The 10,422-nt window shown below is 40.5% G+C and overlaps 1 long non-coding RNA gene and 1 pseudogene across 2 annotated transcripts; one reads left to right on the top strand and one right to left on the bottom strand.

The window, feature by feature from the left end:
- Window positions 1-203: 203 nt before the first annotated feature.
- On the bottom strand, window positions 204-2,242 carry LOC147923964 (uncharacterized). Its single transcript, XR_015586875.1, has 2 exons — window positions 2,106-2,242; window positions 204-1,593 (listed from the first exon to the last, which is right to left on the bottom strand). It is a non-coding gene; the product is annotated as an uncharacterized LOC147923964 (long non-coding RNA).
- A 6,640-nt stretch (window positions 2,243-8,882) lies between these two features.
- Window positions 8,883-10,336, top strand: LOC104741364 (F-box protein At5g25290 pseudogene; annotated as a pseudogene). The gene has a single exon (XR_015586867.1). The product of XR_015586867.1 is annotated as an F-box protein At5g25290 pseudogene (transcript).
- Window positions 10,337-10,422: the final 86 nt, after the last annotated feature.

Raw genomic sequence — 10,422 nt, 5'->3', positions numbered from 1 at the left:
ATTAGTTTGCTATGCAGAGATTTCCCAAGTTAACCTGAAAATGATCTCAAACATATGACAACCTTGAAAGACCAAGCAGCAAAATATACTCAACACATCATCAACCATATGCTATAAAGGGAGAAGACAACATTTATCAAAACAGAACGCAAAATCACTATGCAAGTAAATGTTAGGCTAGAATCCAGCATAACAAACACCTGGACTGGCAAATGATACTCTGCATAAAAATAGTTATACTGTAATGTATACAACTTTAATATCCCAACATAACAGTCATAAGTATATGTATAACCAAATAAATTTTTCCTCAAGAGCTGACTACTTGGAAACAAGATTTCTAACTACTAGAGTTGACCATTCTATCCGTTGTTTGATGTGCTCCAAATATACCCAGGTAAGTGTCCATATTTGTAACTGATGCAGCTTCAACTGAGACAATTCCCCCCAGACATATGATTCAGTTCGCTGCAACCATATCATAGGGGTTGAACCGGTAGTATAACCTGCTTCCATGCTTTATCTCTCTCAGCCAAAAAGTTTAGTAGACACATACAACTGGGAAACCATCAGTTTCATTCCCCTGATGTTATATATTTACAAAGCCAATTTGAAAGTGAAAGTAGGACAGCCAATCATGACCATCAAACTAGTTAGTTACAAGTGGAAGATCATCTGCTTATTGTTGTATCTCACAAAATGAGTCACACATAAAGCTTATGCAAGAGAAGACTACTAATATCACCCTATCATTCAGGACACATATTAGATTCTGTATAGTTTCTTTATCACCAACATACATGAAAGAATGAATGTTTCAAGTTATGAACGTAACAATAAGAAACTAATATCTATGAGCGCCACAGCACCCATATTAACTTACTTGCAAGCAAGAACAAATCAGCATATTGAGTGAGGTGCAAAAGAAGTAAACGACTTTCAACTAAAAAAGTGGGATAGCAAAAACAGTAACAGGTAAAACAACAATTTAATGATGAATAAAAAGAAAAGTAACCACACGAGAATAATGGGACGCATTCAGAAACATACCAACTATAATAACAGATATCGTCAGTGCACCCGGCAAACGAATAGCTGACTGTATGAAATCTACTTCAGACATGAGCGTTGCTGGATTCGGAATGGGGCGACCGCCAGGAAATATTGAACATCTGTCTACTACTTCCTGTAGTAGAATAGGAAAAGTTGACATGCGAGCAACAGGTCATGTATTGTGCGGTTCCAGATTTATACTATACAGTCGAAACTTTTAAGAAAACCATGCATCAAAATAAACGTCTCCACAAAATTTAGAGCAAGAACTTTTACCCGTAAACAACCAGGCTATTATGAAAGAAACAACAGAGTTAAGTGAGGAAAACTTAAATTGACAGAGAAGCAGAATAAGTAATCAACCAAAGACCATACCTTGCGAGGGGGAGAGACAGAAAAAAAGAAAAAAAAGAAAAAAAAGAAGAGGCTATAAACAGCCAGCATACATCCAATGCAGCGGCAAGACATCATCTTTGAACGTAAACCATCCATGTCCATAGGTCCCCACACCAACGATCAAAAGTAACCGTGATGACGGAACTGCATGGTTCATCAAGAATAGTATATATCATCAAGAGTAAAGCTTATGATCGTGTCCATTGTTGGGGTGACTAGACAGGAAGACACCACAAAGATCTCAAAAGTTTTATTAATATATAAAAGTGAACTAATAAACAAAAAGATAGTATAATTATTAAGGGAAAGAGATAAGAAATCCAACAAAAACTTAAACAGGAAGTTACCAAACATGCACTTCTTCGATTACATTCACTATTTCATATTACCCTGAAGCCTTATGACACTGGCTTCTAAGTTTCAAATAAGTGGAACCTAACATAAAAAAGCAACTGAAGTTTTGAAAATGAAAACAAGAGGACTGATACCATGGGTTAACTAACAGTTCAATCTCATAACCAACTATGAGTATGTAAAATACTTTTGCTGGTAATTATTGACTACAAACGTATGATTTTGCAAAGAGCTCAAGAAGGAATTTAAAAAAACAACATATGTGTATAAGAACATAACCAACTTGAGAAACCGTGTGGTACCTGCATTGCCATCTCCTCCAAGATGCTGCAAAAGAAAGTGGTGCCAGCAGAAATGGATTTCTTTGCAACAATTGGATCCTCGTCCTTTGATGACATAAGAACGATCCAGCATCCTCAAACCAACATCTTCAATGATCCTGCCAGCCAGAAGAATCGATCAAACCAGTTTGTTACCTTGTCTGACAAATTTATCACACCCCCAAAAATATAGTAGAGTAAGAGCCTGATGCAGGAGAAGGTTCCGAAACCTAATCCAGTGTAGCTTAGAAGTTATTTCTAGATATTTTCCTGTTTTCTCTTTCTATTAGGATTCTAGTAACTTTACTTATTTTCTGGGAATTGCCTATTCTATGTTTTAGCTTTCTCTATATAAAGAACCCTAGGTGATATGTTTTAGACAGGATATTATTATCATTCTTATCAATCAAAGTTTTAGAGTTTATCTCTTTATTTTTCTGGTGGATTCCAGAGCTTTCTATCAAGATCAACGCTTGTGATCTTGATTTTCAATCTAGAGTTAACGCTTGTTAACCTAGTTCATTCCGACTGCGTCAAGTGGTATCAGAGCAGGTCTTCTCCTACTCTTTTTGAAGCTTGATCGGCCATGGGTGATCAACCATCAACCAAAGCAGATATTGAGGCTTTGGGAGCTTTGCTGACAGCGTTGACTAATCAAGTTGCGGCTTTACCCCAACAGATTGCTAACGCAATGCAAGGAGGAGGAAAACGAAGGGAACCAAATCCAAACCAACAGGTTGGAAACAATCCGGTCATTGAGGAACCAGCCCGAGTCCAGCGAGGTGGAAACAACCGCCAGCAAGGTGTAAACAATAGACAACAAGGCAGGCAAAATCGTGTTGTTGTTGATGACAATTCCAGCTCGGAGGAGGACTTGGAAGAAGAAGATGAAGAACAAGGGAATCGAAACAATCATGATTACCGAGTGAAAGCAGATATTCCATTGTTCTATGGGACTATGGGAGTAGAGGAATTTCTGGACTGGCAAATTGATGTTGATCGGTTCTTTGATGTTATGGGTGTCCCGGAGATTAAGCAAGTCAAGATGGTGGCAATCAGATTGAAGAAGACTGCTGCTGTATGGTGGGATAAACTAGTTCTCCAAAGACAAAAACAGAGGAAGGGTCCAGTTAGAATGTGGCGTCGAATGAAACAACTGATGATGGAGCGTTTCTTACCGGAAGATTACGAACAGATTCTCTACAAGATGTACATTGATTGTGTTCAAGGAAACAGATCAGTGACAGATTATACGGCTGAATTCTTACGTTTCTCTGAACGTAATGACTTGAATGAATCAGAAAATCAGAAGGTGGCTAGATATATCAGTGGTTTAAAGGGGTCTATTCAAGGAAAAATAGGGTTACAGACTGTATGGACGGTGCAAGAAGCCTCAAGTCTTGCTTTGAAAGCAGAATTGATGGAGAAATCATCTCGGGGATTCTCAACCTTCAGGAAGCCCTTGGTTCAGAACAGTTTCGAACCAACTGGAGAGAGAGACAAGGATTCAAACACGGGCAACAAAGGAGCTAACAGGGATCCAAACACTAGCAACAAAGGAGCTGGAAGTTCTAACAATGGTCCTAATAATGCTCATCAAAATAAAACACCAATCCAAAAGCAGAGTAACACTTATGCGAGACCATCCATCGACAAGTGTTTCCGTTGTCAAGGACAAGGTCACAAATCCAATGTTTGTCCGAGTAGGAGGACTACAGCTTTAATAGAAGAGGAGGATGACGACTTCGCAGGGAATGAGGAGTATGAGGGGGTCGAGTTTGCTGAAGAAGAATCTGAAGAGAGGATAAGTATTGTACTCCAGCGACTCTTGCTATCATCCAAAGAAGAGGGACAACGCAAGAATCTGTTTAGAACGCATTGTTCTATTCAAAACAAATTGTGCAACGTGATTGTTGATAACGGTAGTTCTGAGAATTTAGTTTCTCAAAAGCTGGTGGAATATTTGAAGCTACCCACAACTCGTCATGCAAAGCCGTATGGTCTTGGTTGGGTCAAGAAAGGCTCACAAGTGAGGGTTAGCGAGACTTGCAGGATTCCCTTATCTATAGGAAAACACTACAAAGAAGAGATAATTTGTGATGTTCTTGACATGGATGTTTGTCATATTCTCCTTGGGCGTCCCTGGCAGTATGATAACGACATCACATATCGAGGATGAGACAACGTGATCATGTTTACGTGGGGAACTCATAAAATTGCTATGGCTCCTGTTCAGGATTTTGGTAACAAAGCGAAGGAAAAGAAGTCAAGTTTCTTGATCTTAACGGAGAGCGACAAAGAGCTTGATGAAGCTGTTAAAGAGACAAATTGTTTCTATCCAGTGGTGGTCAAAGGGTTGATGAGTGCTATAACAGAAGAAACTACAACTCCACAGGAAGTGTTAGAGATTCTAGAAGACTTCAAAGAGTTGACTGCAGATGAGCTACCTAATGATCTACCTCCTATGCGTGATATTCAGCATCACATTGACTTGATTCCGGGTTCGAGTCTACCAAATCTTCCCCACTATCGACTGAGTCCTAAGGAAAACGAAATTGTAAGGGAACAGATTGAAGATTTGTTAAGGAAAGGGTTAATCCGTGAGAGCATGAGCCCTTGTGCTGTACCGGTTCTTCTCGTTCCAAAGAAGGGTAACCAGTGGCGAATGTGTGTTGATTCTAGGGCCATCAACAAGATAACAATCAAATATCGATTTCCTATCCCTCGGTTGGAAGACATGCTTGATGAGCTGAACGGATCAAAGGTGTTTTCAAAAATCGATCTTCGAAGTGGGTACCATCAAATTCGAATCAGGCCTGGAGATGAATGGAAGACTGCTTTTAAGAGCAAAGATGGATTATACGAGTGGTTGGTGATGCCTTTCGGGTTGTCAAATGCTCCTAGTACTTTCATGAGACTAATGAACCAAATTCTCCGTCCTTTCATTGGGTCATTTGTGGTGGTTTACTTCGATGATATTCTGATCTACAGCAAAACCAAGGATGATCATTTGGAGCATTTAAAACAGGTTTTGCAAGTTCTACAAGAAAACCAGCTGTACATCAACTTAAAGAAGTGTACATTCAGTGCCAATAAGCTGTTATTTCTGGGTTTTGTCATTGGTGAAGAAGGAATTCAAGTTGATGACGCCAAGGTGAGTGCCATAAAGGATTGGCCTGTCCCTAAATCAGTAACTGAGATACGAAGTTTTCATGGTTTAGCTACTTTCTATAGAAGATTTGTGAGAGACTTCAGTACCATTACTGCACCTATTACTGAATGTTTGAAGAAAGGGAAGTTTCAATGGGGTCCAGATCAAGACAAGAGTTTTGCATTAATTAAGGAGAAGCTTTGTACTGCTCCAGTATTAGCATTGCCGGATTTTGATAAAGTGTTTCAGGTAGAGTGTGATGCAAGTGGCGTGGGAATAGGGGCTGTACTGTCACAAGAGAAGCGACCTGTAGTTTTTTTTAGTGAAAAACTAAGTGAAGCACGTCAGAAATGGAGTACTTATGATCAGGAGTTCTATGCTGTGTTTCGAGCCCTAAGACAATGGGAGCACTATCTAGTTCAACGTGAGTTTATTCTTTTCACGGACCATCAAGCTCTCAAGTTCCTTCACAGCCAGAAGATGGTCAATAAGATGCATGCTCGTTGGGTAAGTTACTTACAGAAGTTCCCATTTATCATCCAGCACAAATCGGGAACGCTTAATAAGGTTGCGGATGCCTTAAGTAGAAGGGCTTCTCTGCTCACTACTTTAGCACAGGAGGTTGTCGGTTTCGAGTTTTTGAGGGAGTTGTATGGACAAGATGTTGAGTTCCAGGAACTATGGATCAAGTGCAGTCAGCAGCATCCTTCGGCGGATTTTCATATTCGAGAAGGTTACCTCTTTAAAGGAGATAGGCTATGCATTCCATGTTCTTCCTTACGGGAGAAGTTGATTCGAGAATTGCATGGAGGAGGCCTTAGTGGTCATTTGGGATGGGATAAGACTATTGCAAGCTTGGAGGAAAGGTACTATTGGCCGCATCTTCGGAGAGACGCTGGAGCTATTGTTCGAAGGTGTTATATATGTCAGGTTTCAAAGGGTCAAGCTCAGAATACAGGTCTTTACATGCCGTTATCTGTTCCTGAAGACATTTGGCAGGATCTATCCATGGATTTTGTGTTGGGATTACCAAGAACACAACGAGGTGTGGATTCTGTGTTTGTTGTTGTTGACAGGTTCTCTAAAATGACACACTTCATTGCTTGTAGGAAGACTGCAGACGCAAGCAACATAGCCAAATTGTTTTTCCGTGAAGTTGTACGTCTCCATGGGGTTCCTAAATCCATAGTTTCAGACAGAGATACCAAGTTTCTAAGTCACTTCTGGATTACATTATGGAGAATGTTTGGAACAAGTTTAAAACGAAGCTCTACAGCTCATCCCCAGAGTGATGGACAAACCGAGGTGACAAACAGGACGCTGGGTAACATGATCAGAAGTGTATGTGGTGATAAACCGAAGCAGTGGGATTTAGCTCTACCACAGGTTGAATTCGCTTACAATAGTGCCGTACATTCTACAACAGGGAAATCACCATTCTCTTTGGTGTATACCTCTGTCCCGAAGCATGTGGTCGATTTAGTTCAATTGCCAAAAGCTCCCGGAATTAGTGCATCAGCTGAGGCTTTGGCTAAAGACATTTTGGAAACTAAAGAAGCAGTCCGAGCTAGATTGGAAGCAGTTGGACAAAAGAATAAAAGAGCAGCAGATAAACACCGACGGCTCAAGGTTTTCAAAGAAGGAGATGAAGTGATGGTGTTTCTCAGGAAAGAAAGGTTTCCCGTTGGTACTTATCGCAAGCTTCAGCCTCGCAAGTATGGTCCATTCAAGATTCTGCAGAAGCTCAATGACAATGCTTATGTGGTGGATCTTCCAGACAACATGAACATCTCTCATACGTTTAATGTGGCTGACATCTATGAGTATCATGCGGATGGTGTTCTTTATCCAAATGAGAACTCAGGGTCGAGTTCTTTGGAGGTGGAGGAGAAGGTTCCGAAACCTAATCCAGTCTAGCTTACAAGTTATTTCTAGATATTTTCCTCTTTTCTCTTTCTATTAGGATTCTAGTAACTTTACTTATTTTCTGGGAATTGCCTATTCTATGTTTTAGCTTTCTCTATATAAAGAACCCTAGGTGATATGTTTTAGACAGGATATTATTATCATTCTTATCAATCAAAGTTTTAGAGTTTATCTCTTTATTTTTCTGGTGGATTCCAGAGCTTTCTATCAAGATCAACGCTTGTGATCTTGATTTTCAATCTAGAGTTAACGCTTGTTAACCTAGTTCATTCCGACTGTGTCAGAGCCTATTATATTTACCACATAAACTTATGATGATTCAACTATATGCCGTAGCACTAAAACAGAAATGGATGACTAATATTGCTGTGAAAGTTTCAAATCAAAGAAAACAAAGCAAAACAAAAATCACGCCTAGAGCAATTGTTAGCAAAGTTTTCTACAACACATCAGCGAAGATTGGAACTAGAAAAAAAAAATACAGAAGAACCTTAAACGTGCAAAGGAACTCACTCCAAAAGGGATTTGTGAACTAGAATTTCGCGGGACAAGTGGAGTTCTGCGATATAGGGGAAAATCTCAGCAGACCAAGACGGCTCCAATGACAGCAATATCTCCTTCACCTGCCAAATTGCCGTAGTTATTGGCAGCGGCGACAAGAGAGACTGCCTTGCCCTCGCTGTCGCGTCAGCCGGAGCCCCGCCATCCCAATTACTTAATTTTAGATTCGTCCGTCCGACGAAATTGTCTATGGGAGAGAGGTAACAATTCGTCCGACGATATTGTTGGAAACAGAACCAGACTCAGAACAAAGAAGCTTAAGTTGCAGATGCACTTGAGCGAAAAACCGCCTAATCCCGGTGCAAGATAACCCAGACGGCTCACTCCAGGGTTTACTCTGCTCTCAATTGAACTGTGGCACTCAATTCAAAAGAGATGAAACTCTCAAACTCAAAATCAGAAAGAAGAAGAAGAAGAAGGAGATGAAGAAATAGAAAAGATAAGGAGTTCTTTTCCACACTGAAATAGAAGGCTGGGCTCATGTCTTTATACCACAAAATCAAACTTCCCCTCCGAGATTTCAGTCATCTCTCTGTCCGTTACCGATCTCGGAGTCATCGACAGTTTTTGACTTGTATTGTTGGAGAAGAAAGAGTTTAATGGGTACTGAAGCCCATTCCTAAAAAGCCCACTTCATGAAACATACCCAACAGATATTGTCAATTATACAAAACTCTGGACTGGAGGAGGAGGACAAACACTTGGATGGCGGCTTCAATTACTTCCTCCAGACGAAAAAAACATATTGTCGTTTTATCTCTTGAGAGTTGCAATTAGTGCCGTTTTTGCGTTCACCCAACAAAAAAAACATTTTTAAATGATCCATTATGAAAAACTATTTGGGCCATAGACCCGTTAAAGTTTTTATTCTTCTTGCCGTTATTGGGCTTCGTAAGCTGTATATATCCGCGCAACTTAACCCTTTCCTTCTCAATCTTTTTATTTTGGGTTTTGTACAAAAAAACCCTCCAAGTAATTATTTTTTGCAAGAAAACCCTCCACATCAAATAAATGCAGGTCAATACTATGATCTCAAAAGTCACCCGCAATATAACCCTTTTCTGTATTTATGACGTGGCAATTTAAAAGTTTTGTTGTTTTGAGAGCTAAAAAATGGCAGAGCGTTCAGTTTAACCCTTTCCTTCTCAATCTTTTTATTTCAGAAGTCGAGGTTATTAATAAGAAAAAGAAAAAAATTAAAGAGACGAAGGAGTTACCCATCCGTTCTGAAGATGGACAGACCTACGCCGAAACGACGGTTGAGTTGTCCGGATCGTGAGTCTGCAAAGGCCCTCCGTTCGAGTTTGATTCTGCAGCCAAAAGGCGGATCTCCGTTGCTGATGCTGTCTCTAGAAAAGGATGGTTGTCGTGTGTACAACCCAGCCGATGATACGGTTTACGAGACGAAGAGTGACCTTTCAGGGTATCGATTCGTGGCAAGCTCCGGTAAGTGGTTTCTGGTGATAGATTCTCGATTGAAACTCTATATTATAGATGTGTTTGGCGAGGAGGAGAGGATCGATCTTCCAGGACTAGAAACATTCGAGGGTAGCCATTTTAAGATTGAGCGAGTAGGAGAAGATAAAATCAGACATGTAGCATTCCGTACTTTATCTCGAACGGATCCTTATACTGCCGAAGATGTGAGAGGTCGTTTGTGGGTCGAGGACAAGAAAGGAGGAGACTTCGTTGTCTTGTGGCGATTCGAAATGAGCAATTACATAGCGTTTTGCAAGAAAGGGGATTATCATTACCGCGAGATTTCAACACGGGACGGTGTTCACAGGGATTTACGAGGCGTAAAAGATATGCTCCTTAAAGGTTACGATCTTTACGTCTTTGCCACCCGTGATTTCATTCGACGCTTGGATTTGTCTCGACGGCACGATGGTTTCATTGATGTGTCCGAGAAGCATACGTTTCCAATGTGGGAGCCACCTCTTAGTAGGGATGAAACGGAAAGAATCAACAAATATAAGATCATCTCATCTAACCAAAGCATTGCTGTTGTTACAAGCTCTGGTCAGGTTTTGCTTGTCTATACTTACCTGTTAACCTCAAAGGATAGGGTGTTCCACCTGTACAAGAGGGATCCTAAACATCTTTACGCGACTACCTATGACACCATGCTTGTCGAGGTACATTCTCTTGGTGATGAGGCCCTCTTTTTGGATTTTGGTATCACCGTGCCTGCTGATCATACCCTTGGTATTGAGCCTAACTCCATCTATTTCACACGCGATGATCGTATCCGTCACCGCCGAACTTCATCCCTCGACATCTGTGTGTTCAGTCTTACCACAAAGACCGTCAAACGCTACCCCTGTCTCGATGCCTCAAACATCAAGGATGCTCAGTGGTTTCTTCCCTCTTGATTCTTACGTTCCTCATGGTTTACTCCCTCGGCCTTGCTCTCTTTCTTTCTGCTGCAAACTCTGGTGTTGTTGACACACATTTCCAGACTCTACTTTGTTATCATCTTTTGCTTTTGATGTATAATCTATGACATATTGCGGTGGTGTTTAAATCTCTTTGACTTTATGTTCCAAATTTCACAACCATCACTTCAAGTCAACATCTGCATCAAGAGATTGTTTTCGTTTTGCACGATCTGTGGTGAATTAAAGTGATTGCAAGCTTTTATGTTGTTAACTTGTAAAG

The sequence above is a fragment of the Camelina sativa genome, chromosome 17 (genome assembly GCF_030686135.1).
Source record: "Camelina sativa cultivar CO46 ecotype springtype chromosome 17, ASM3068613v1".
Lineage (NCBI taxonomy): Eukaryota > Viridiplantae > Streptophyta > Magnoliopsida > Brassicales > Brassicaceae > Camelina > Camelina sativa.
Note: the sequence above shows the minus strand (reverse complement) of the source record. Positions and strands in the feature narration are given on the sequence as shown.